The sequence below is a fragment of the Lupinus angustifolius genome, chromosome LG09, assembly GCF_001865875.1.
Source record: "Lupinus angustifolius cultivar Tanjil chromosome LG09, LupAngTanjil_v1.0, whole genome shotgun sequence".
Lineage (NCBI taxonomy): Eukaryota > Viridiplantae > Streptophyta > Magnoliopsida > Fabales > Fabaceae > Lupinus > Lupinus angustifolius.
In genome coordinates, this window is record NC_032017.1 from 16,537,768 (window position 1) to 16,550,162 (window position 12,395).

A 12,395-nucleotide genomic window follows, 5' to 3' on the forward strand; every position below is an offset into this window, starting at 1 on the left:
CATATTTAAAGAAAGATACATATAAATATGATGAGCAAATGATCATAGACTGAATCATGTTTGGTCCCTACCTACCTTAAATATTGAATAAGTCTAATTTTTGAGTCTGGTGCTAAACCCGATAAGACCCAACCCTATTCAGATTGATCATGGTTGAGTCATACCAAATAAGCAGGTAAGATCAAATCCTACTCAACATACGCACACATTTCTTGAAAATCAAACGTTTTACTAGATCCTGCAAAACATACGCACACATTTCTTGAAAATTCAAACGTTTTACTAAGTAATTGTTGACTGTCTTTTTTTTATTTATGTGGCTCAAGTTATATGTGGCTCAAGTTATATATGTGGCGCCCTATTATATTTGTGGTATTGCAAGTATCTCTCTGCTAGTAATTAAATAATAAGACACAAACTCTACTAATAAGACCAAATCATAATTATTTATTTTTATGTGCGTGACTTGTTAATTGTTATATATAATATGAATGAGAAAATTCATTTTGTGACGTTGATGTTGCTATCATGAGGAAGATCCAAAATCATATTTCAGATTAACACAACCGCATATCGAAACGCGCCACAAATGGAGGGGACAAGAATCTTAGCGGGAATTTTGAAAGTCGTTATTTTTCATAAACCATTATTAAACTTGTGACCACATAAACCAATGTCGTTAACGGCCATGCATTGGCCATGATCCTCCACTAATTACATGACACGTGTGACACATCTAATGTCGGGTTTGGAGCAACTTCACTTTCATTGATTGGCGTGATTAAAGAAATACGTGTTAGCCTCTCATTGCATTGCCTTTCGGTCATTAATGTTTAATCTCTTCCTTTATTGCTTACTACCAAGTTACATGCATTAGCACGGGCAATACTTCTTTATTATAAGATTAGGAACATATATTATATGTACATTTACATGGTTAAGAAATATATGTTACTTGTGTATTTGTATAGTTAAAATACACATGTGGCATGTGTATTCGTATTTTTAAGAATACACATGTGACTTCTGCATTCGCATGGCTAAAATCACTCATGTTACCCGTACATTCGCATTACTAAGAAAACATGTTATCCATGCATTTGCATAGTTAAAACACACATGTTACTTATACATTCACATTATTAAGAATAAAAGTCTGAAGCATGATACCATATTATTTTTATTTAAATAAATATTTTAAAATTTATAGAAAATGGAATGATTTTTTCAATTTTAAATATGATTTTTTTAATAAAAATATGGAAATCAAATTGTTATATTATATGAGTCTTTTTTATTAAAAATATATTTAAAAGTTATAAAAAACTTCATTTTGAAATTTGATTTTTGTAATTATAATAGAGGAAAACTAAAATTCAAAGAATCTGAAATATTAAAGTTCAATGAGAAAACTGTCACAAACTTTGATGAGGTGAAAAAATACAATTATTCTTAGATTAATGGTAAACATTAAATAATATAGATAGATTAATGTAAAGAAATAGTTCAGATGTGAAAAATGATTTCAATCTCATCTAATGTTCAATGACTATTACTTTTTAACATAACAAAACATATGTACTATAAACACTCAATTTTGGTAGGATAGCGACGTAGATCAATCACTAATTAGTATTAAATTATTAACATATAAAATATATAAAAAATAAGGATAATGTGAGAACTAGGAATGTATATAGTAATAACATAAAACATTTTAGAAGGGGATGTGACATGCGACATGAATGAATTTTTTTATATTATATTGTTAATAGATTATTTATATAATTTGTTTTTTTCGATAAATGTATTTATTTTCAAAAGATGTCTTGACACAATTCAAACAGTTATTAAAGAAAAACTCGTGTACCAATAAGACATTGTTTAATATAATAGTGTAAAGTTTCGTCAGATCTTCGAAAGATAAAAAAGTTAAACATTCGATTCTTGTTAGAAATATTTGATGATAGGAATAGCTAGACATCATAAAAGAGATTAATATTTTACCCTTTAAGGTAAGAAGATATAATTGGTATTACAAAAAAGAACTTATGTGGAGACACACATCTATATAGACAACCAATAAAATATTGATAATACATTAAAAAATCATTTCTAATTAAAATTTAATTAATTATTTTAGATATCACCAAAAAATAGTAATATATTTATCTCTAAATATGATATGCTACATATATTTTCCCACAAATTTTCCTATGTACTACTCAATAATATCTTAGTTAGAGAAGTAGTATAATAGTATTGTGATTCAATAAGTATATTGGTTAGGTGATATATACTACAAAAAATATAATAAATTATAAATATAAATATTATTTGCACATATAATTGAATTATTGTAATGGTTCAATGATTTAAAATGTTAAAAGTATTAGGTTCAAGAGTTGAGTTTCAAAAATATAATATTTTGAAAAAATATAACTTTTTTAATGTATAAATTGTTTTGATTCATACGATACAATTTGGTAGCATTTTAAGTTTTTGACTTATTTAATTATAAGCTTAATATAGTTGTTTAACTTATCAGTATGGGAATCATTTCACCTATTTTTTGGTTGAGTTAATTGATAGGAATCAGATTTTTAACCATTGTTATTAATACTGGTCATCATAATATTGATATAGTGGTATAGCAGTTTAACCGATAGTTCAGTAATTAAATTGCATACCGAAAAAATTAGATATACGTATATAATATATTAATATTAATGTTGAAAAGTCAATAAAATACCAATATTTTTTTATTTACATTAAAAAATAATTTTAAATAAAAATCGGTTGATATGGTCAATACAGATCAATGAAAACCGGTCAATATGACCAGTTTTAACCGGTTTTAGTCGATTTTGATCAATATGATTGTATGACCGATATAATTATTATACCGTATTAATATCGGGACCGATCACTGATTTATCGGTTCAACCGAGTGGTATGAACAATTTTAACAACACTATTTTTTAAGTATGCTATAAAGCATGCCCATCACAGCCTTTGTTCTTTGTATTTTCTTAAACGTAATATGTAAACCTAATCCTTTAACATTATCATGACACATGGAATTTTTTTCCAATTTTCATGAATGATAATGCCCCTGGGTCTACTTATAACTTACAGGGGCATGCTATAATAATATCTAATTTATTAACCCAAATGGACAAGTCGATCTAACACATTATGTCTAGCTTATTACGTTGACTAGTATGATATGCCAACCAATAAGATAGGTCAATATTTGCTATGATGTCATGTCCTTCCATCAAATTATGCAATATTGGTGATCCTTAACATCTCTATTGGGCAATAGAGGAGCAAGTAGGTTTAATGTTTAAAAATATGTAAAATTTAAATAAATTTGATGTGATTATTTTCAACACAAATTGTGAAATAATATTAGTTGTTCGAATTCATATTACATATCATTTTCTTTGTTTTATCTTTTCGAATTTTTTGATTACATGATAATTTGTCCAAAAATAATAAATAGACATTCCCACGTGTGTGCGAAACATATAAGATGAACTGTTTTAGAATATCAATTTAAACAAAAGCCACAATAATTACACATATCATATGAGATTTATTTTCAAATAAATATCAACCCTGAAATACTTAACATCTAAGCAATATGATGAAAATACATCTTCTATTTAAAAAAAATTAATTAAGTATTTTTTAGACTAATTATATGAATGACAAATTGAGTGATATATTTTATGAGTGGAGGACAAGTTCCGAATAGGATAGGTAAATCCCTACAGAGTCTTTTTAACAAAGTGATTAGCACTTTAAAATTCATTTTCACTACTATCGACTTTGAAATATTTAGCCTTTAAGCAATAAGAAGACCATGCAAAAGTCCCCACAAATTTAGTTTTCATAATAGATGTCTCCTAGATACAAAACATATTTTTTGTGTTGAAAGTCTCAAAGGCATAAATGCACGAGTATTAAAAACAAAATCATCATCCCACTATAAAAGTATATTGATTACTGTATTATCCATCATTCATATTTAATTATTATTGACTATTAAAAAGTAATAAAAATCTATAAATTATGCATGATGTACCGATTATGTACAAATTTTTATATTAACTGCACATTACTATTTAATGTATAAAAACTCTTTTACTAATAATGCATTAATATTAAAATGCTCTAAATCAATTTCAATTCTTCTTCATTTACGTCCCCACTGTTTTGTTTTCATTTGGAAAGGAAAGGCACGATGCCTTTTTGCTATAAAAACTCTTTTACTAATAATGCATTAATATTAATAATGCATTAATATTAAAATGCGGTGAGAGTTTGTGGAGGCTATAATTGTTCTAGAAAAACGATACCACATCAAAAAATCTCATAAAATCAAGTGGGCTCATATAAAGATATTGACATAAATCATCTCAAACAATTATAAGTGTAGTGTATTCATATTTCAATTAAGGTTATACTAATATGTTCACTTCATTTTAATGATAGACTCATTGCCAAACAAGCTAGGTAAATTATGGTTATTACATGCTAAAATTCATAAAGGAGATCATTCAACAATAACCAACTAATGAAATCAAGTTTTTGGCAAATCATATACAGATGACCAATAACCAACTAATGCTCTAAATTAATTGTAGCTTAGAGAATTCAATTAATGTTCAATATAATGTATATGTTTTGGTGTATGTAATATATGTTTATGTAACATTATAATATAATTAATATTCAATATATAGTTGAAACTCAGTTGTGTTCATATAGTTTTGATTTGGTGTTTCTGTATGCATTCAGTTTGTTGTTCTATTTTGTTTTTGTATGCATTCAAGTTATTTTATATTGTCTACTTAACTGCGTAGAATTAGGAACAATGGTGTTCAACAATGTTTTTTTATAAATACGTTATTGTTATACCTATACAATAGTGTTTTTTTATCAATATGTTGTTAATTCTATTGACTTTAACAACACAATCATAAAAATCGATGTTGAATACTTACCTCTCACACTATTTTCTTTTACCTATTCAACAACACATTTTTAAAAAAACGTTGTCGATATAATCAACAATTAAACACAAGATACACTATTAGATTTTAATTAATTGTCATTATTTCCTTTATACAAAACTATTTCACATTTCATATCACGTTTAATGTTATTTATTACAATTATTAATTGTTATATATATTTAATTAATTGTTACTAATCATATGTCATAATAACATTATTAATTTGAATTTCATTAAAAAATTAATTATTAAAAAATAAATATATCTTCCATAGTGTTTCCTTCAGGTTACACTGTGGAATACTTACCTACATGATATTTAAATGTGCAGTTATTCAACAATGATATTTATAGGTGGCGCTATTGATTAGGTATAATTGACAGCGCTATTGATTAGGTATAATTGACAGCGCTATCTTCATTATACGATGTTGAAGATATTATCATACCTAAGAAATTAAAAAGTTCTCACATTCTCATAAATTCAGCAATCCCAACACTTATTTACTTAGTAGTCAAACTCATTTATTCTCAAAATTGACCTCGAAAATCATTCAACACCGAATTTCGAAAATCATTCAACCATTCAACACGAAAATCATTGAACACCGATTTCGAAAATCCTTCACTCGTTTAACTCATAATCATCATTCATGCATTCAACACCGAATTGAAAGTGAGTTTTTCTTATAATTATCTTCCTTTTTAATTACATTATATTTAGCTTGTATTGAGTTATAAATATTTTCCTTATAAATGAGTGAAAGTGATTTTACTCATTTAGCTTGTATTGAGTTGACCTTTCTATCCTCTTTCACTTTAATTATATAATAATGTATTTGCTCTCCTTGGTGAACTTAACTCCGAGCTTTAGGAATTTATGCTCATTATAATTTTTTGTTAATAGAAAATGGATAAAAAATGGATGAGTGTCAATCGATTGACGAATGGGTATGAGGAAGGATTAAAATCATTTGTTAGCTTTGCAATTGATAATGCTGAAAACCCTATTAGAATTATATGTCATTGCTTACAATGTTGTTACTCAAACCAAATTAATCCAAATGAGTTAAAAGTTCATTTAGTGTGTCACGGTATTGATCAAAGTTATATGTTGGAAAAAATATAGTGAGAAGAAAGACGTAATGGATTGTGATGATGAGATACATATGAAAGAAAACTACACAAATGCATATGAAGACGATCGTTTCGAGGAAATGACAAAAGTTGTCGAAGAATATCTTCAGGATTGTCCTGAGATGTTACAGCGGTTGATAAGTGATGCTGAGAAACCATTATATGATGGTTGTACTAAATTCACAAGATTGGTAGCAGTGTCAAGGTTGTATAAGAGTTTCACTGACTTGCTTGCACTTCTGAAGGATATGTTGCCGGAAGATAATATGCTCCCTTTTGAATCTATGATACAAAACAAATGTTATGCTCCATTGGCATGGACTACACTAAGATACATGTTTGTGAAAATGATTGCATCTTATTTTTTAAGGAGTATGTTTCATTAAAGTTTTGTCCTAAATTTAACGCATCACGATATAAGAAGGAAGACTCAATTCCCAAAAATGTTGTATGATATTTTTCCATCAAAGCAAAGATGCAAAGAATTTGACATGGCATATTGAAGAAATGATTAAAGGTGGCAAACTTCGACATCCTGCAGATTCTCCTCAATGGAGAAAAATTGATCATTATTATCCTAGTTTTGGTCAAGAATCAAGAAATCTACACCTTGCCTTGTCAACAGATGGAATTAACCAACATAGTGTAAAGTTGTTCCCATAATATATAACTAGTGATGTTGGTGATATACAACCTACCTCATTCTCTATGCTTGAAGCGCAAATATGTGATGTTATCTATGTTAATTTCTATACCTAAACAATCAGAAAATGACAAAGACATATATTTGGCTCCATTAATTGAAGACTTGAAGCAAATGTGGGAGACATGCATAATTGTATATGATGCGTCTAGGGAATAAAGCTTCAACTTGAGGACTTTGTTGTTCGAAACAATCAGTGATTTTCCTACCTATAGTAATATGTCCGGATATAGTACAAAATGACATTTTGCATGTCTTGTATGTGAAGACAATACTCATTTAATGAGGTTGGAACACTATAAGAAAAATGTCTTCCTTGGTCATTGTAGATTTTTGCATTCAGATCATCACTATCGACGATGGAGAAAAACATTTAATGAGAACAATGAACATGATCGTACTCATTTGCTGTTGACGGGAGACCAATTATTTTAAAAGCTAAAGGGTTTGAATAATAACTTTGGTAAACCTTTTGCAAAATAAATTGTCATAAATGGGTGGAAGAAAATGTCAATCTTCTTTAAATTTCCATATTGAAGTTCATTATATGTAAGACATTTCCTCGATATTGGCTTGAATGCAAGGTGAAACTTGGTTAGTATGAGAATAAGAAAGGAATTGAGGCCGATAATGAAAAGAAAATATATAATTCTATTTCTAGCAGCTTATACTTTGTCGAGGAAAGAGAAAATGGAATTTTGTAAATTTCTTCATGGTGTTAAAGTTCCAGAGAGGTACTTTTCCAATATTCGAAACCTCGTATCAATGAAAGACTTCAAGTTAAAAAGTCTTAAGTCTCATGATTGTCATGCACTTATGGAACATTTATTGTCTATTGAGTACAGTCAATTCTACCTAAAAAAGTTTAAGGAACCATAATTAAGTTATGCTTCTTCTTCAAGGCAATTTTCAGCAAAGTGAAGAAATTACTTTCATTGCAAAGACAAATTATTTTAACTTTGTGTGAGCTTGAAATGTATTTCCCACCTTCTTTTTTGACATAATGGTTCATCTAAGTATTCATCTTGTTCGAGAGACAAAACTATGTGACCCTTCCTATATGAGATGGATGTACCCCTTTGAATGTTATATGAAGACATTAAAAGGGTATGTGAAGAATAAATCAAGATCAGAGGATTGTATTATCGATCAATATGTTGTTGAAGAAACTCTTGATTTTTGTATTGAATACCTTACCGATGGTGATTTCATGGGCATTCCAAAGTCTCGGTATGCAAAAAAAAACATTTGGTGAAGGTGTTACAGAGAATGAAATATTGATTATAACAGGAACCGAATTGGAGCAAGCGCACTTATATATTTTACATATGCCGACAAGGTTGAGACATATGTTGAAATACACAAGGAGATACTAAGGAAATCTTACCCAAGTAAGAATGAAAATTGGATTACCAAAGAGCATAATTGGTGTTTCATAAAGTGACTAAAATATCACATTGATGAGGAGTTGATTATAAATGCACATTCGGTTTCTGAAATATTGAAATGGTTAGTCCATGATCCAAGTATTCATGTCTTATCCTATACTAGTTACCTAATTAATAGGTTTACATTTTATACGAAAAGACAAGATGATCAAAGTAAAATGTAAAATAGTAGTGTGACTCTTGTTGCTCGAACTTTACACATGTCAAGTACAAAAGATAGAACGAATATGAGAATTGGATTACACAATGTTTCAGATGCCGGTTTTTATTGTATGTGGATTGATAACAACAATAGTATCCGAGTTGATGAGTTGGGGTTCATGCACGTGGATCTTAATATGCAAGGATATAAATATGAACCATTTATTCTAGTATCACAAGCTCAGCAAGTATTCTATGCTAGTGACTCAGCTGATATGAAATGATTCATTGTTCTTTTAACTAACAAATTTATCGTCAATAATATTGATGACCAAGAATATGAAGATATTGATGAAGATGATCTTTTTTGGGACATATTAATCGCGTGAGAGCGGACCAACTACGAATGATGATTTATATAGAGAAGATCATGAAGAAGAGCTTTGGGTGAATCATTATGTTCCTCCAAACAAGGATGGTATTACAAGCCAAAAACAATTAAAGAAAATGAAAAAGTAGATGCATGTAGTCTTTGTATAATTGTAGCTTAATTTTGATTGTTTGTAATTTGTATAATTTTGTTTCTTTGTAATTTGCATAGTTTTTATTTTTAATTATGTACTCTATTAAAACATAATTGTCATGATATTCATTGTTTGTAGTTTGTATTGTATTGATGTTAATAAAACAAACTTCTAGTCTATATTAATGTGTCTGTGTTGTTGAGAATGTATAAATGTTTGTGCTGTTGAGAATGTTTGTGCTGCTAATAAATATATATGCATACATTAATTTATACAAATCAATAGCCAATTCTAGGGGAAGTCCTAGAATGTGTTGTTGTAAAGGATTAATGCAACATTGCTCTTTAGAGACTGCATTGTTGTATATTCTTAATACAACATCACTATTTGGGTGTTGCGATGTTGTATTAAGGTGTTGTCTGAGAATGTTTATGAATAATATAACATCACTTTTCTACTAATTCTCTGTTATATATATGCAATATAACAACGCAAGAAAAAGCGTTGTTAGTAATGCCTATAAAATGCGTTGTTTATGTATTATGTATGGTGTGTGGTTGTATCTGTGCAATATATGACAACATTTTTTGTATGATGCATTGTGATATATATTCAATACAATATTGTATTAGAAGTGTTGTTAATCATGACAATATGTTACTGCGGTCAAACAAAAAGCGCACGAAAATGTTATTCTACATAAAAAATACGAGTTGTTGAACTGTAACTCTGGCATATTGTACTAACCTCAAATCCCCCATAAAACCTATAGCAGAGAGCCATAAGTCATATAAATTCATTTCCAACCACTGATGAATATAAGACCAAGAGATGGTGCGTATCATATTCTGAAAGTTAAAATGGTAAGTATTATCATCACAAAATTTAAATATAATTAATCAAATAAGTTGGAATTATTTAATGTTATTGAACATTTTTCGTTATATATAAATTATTAGACAATTATTCATTTATGTATCTTTCACCAATTACATAATTATAAAGTCTATTTTTTCATACTCTTCAAGTTGAAAAGACTTTTTTTATACCCTTGTTGTCATGGGTAGATCATTTGAGGGGCAGGTGGGGTGGGGGCAATTGCCCCTTGAATTTTTTTGGTAAATTTTTTAATATATTTATCTTGTATAATTTATTAAAATATTTATTTTACTCTACATGTAAATGTTTAAATTAAAACATAATTTATCAATTTTGGATGACACATATGGCTGACAAATAATTCCATTATTCCATCCATATTGTAATAAAAAGTCATACAATATTGTAGGCTTGTAGTAACAACAAAAAACAACATTGCACCTTTGAGAGTACATTTTTAAATGTGCTTTTATTATCAAAAAATTGTTACATGATTCTCCTCATAACTCGTGAATTCATACAGTGTTTGTAAGTATTTTTTACCAATACTTTCTTTATGCAATATTCTTATTTTCTCAATTGATAAAATAATATTATAGTATCATTACTTCATATTGGGATGCAGTACTAGATATTGTTGATATATTACAAATTTTTGTTATAATATATATTGATTCAATCATTAATCAAGATGAATTTTTTATTGAAAATATAGTGATTTATATTAAAAATGAAATAATTGAAATTTTTACACCTCATTCAATTATCGATGAGTTTAAGTATTTAAAAGTATGAAAAATGACACTTTAAATAAATGCATATTTTTTTAAATATCTTTAGTTGTTAATTGATGTTATTTAGAATTAAGAGAAAATATTTATTTTAGTCTCTCATGTTTTTTGAACTTACTAGTTTGGTCTCTAGAAAATTGAAAAACTCAAAATAGTCTCCATACTAGTAAGTTTGAAAAACATTAGGGACAAAAATGAGTATTTACTCTAGAATTAATATGTTGTTTTGAAACGTTGAAACAATTATATATACATGTATATCTATGTTTTATTGTTAATCAAATAATTTTAATTATAGATTATAATTAAATATTATTGTTCCTCATAAATTTTAAAGTAAGATCCGCCACTGCTTGTTGTGGCAGTAAAAAATCTTTGCTAAATTTAAAAGAATATAAATTAATAAGTAATTAATATGTCTTTCACTTTCACCCGACTTATACGAAATGAATTTCATTCAACATTATATTGTTATAAAAGCAACTCAATATTTGTAACAATACATAAAAAGAAATCATACAATGTAAAATTTTGCTCAAAAAAATTGAAATCATAAATTAATTACTTTTAATGTTGATTTAAAAAAAAACAAAATCTCAAATTAAAATTCTCATTTACTTTTGAAAACGCCATAAATTTGGAAAAACAAGTATGACAACTATAATCAAAATCACATTCACTTTCAATTAATGTTGTGAAACCGTAGCCGATGTCAAACCATCTAGGTCTCGTATTATGTTTAATTGGTTTAAATTGTTAAACCGTTTGGTCTGACAGAGTGATTTCATATATAATTAATAATTTTTACCTATAAATATATAATTATATATAAATGTAAACTTTTATACAATTAATAATCATGTATAACTATATTGAAGTAACATTTCTTCATTTTTTTACTGGAGTAAAACAAAATATTAGAGTAATATTTTTTTTTTAATTTTCAAGTGAACCGTCTGGTTTACCTCCCGGGTTAATCGGGTTTAAATAGGTTTAACATGGTCGAACTGTAATTTTCCCGATTTAAAGCGGTCCAACTCTCATTCGATTAAGACGGTAAACTAAAGCCGTTTTTAGTTCGATCAACGGTCAAACCGGTTGAACCGTCTTGTACGGTCCGGTTCTCACAACACTACTTTCAATGCTATATTTAAAATATCATTTGATTTTACAGTTGGTATTTAAAATCTAAATTGTAAATTAGAAAGTCTCATTTAGTGTAAATTTATTGGCAGCCTTTTTAGGTTAATTCAAAACAAAAATTTGCCCATCCCCAAAATCACCATAAATTTGAAATCGATGAAAGCAATATCACACTTATAATAATAATATTTTCTAATAACTTTCAAAGATTGACAATTACATTCATCTTTTCCTTCTATTTAAGTGTCTAATAATTATTCACATATAAAAAGAATATGATATATGGATATAATAGTATTTAATTTAAAAATATTTTTACATTTTCATTCAAAGAAGTTGTTTTATTTAATTCTTCCCTGCACGGTGCAAGTATATATATAGGCAATCTTATTCTCTCCTTTTAATGCATGCACTTTTCCACTAAAACAAAACAACTCTTTAAAAATAATTAAGTCAGTGGAAATGAGGCCCTTATAAATTTCGTGCAAGTTTCCACCTCTCCATGCATGATGCAACTCTTATGAATTGGATGGTTAAAGAGGGGAAAAATATGTTGAGATGTATATAATAGTTTACTTCCTATATTGCTTCATTGGAGTGGCT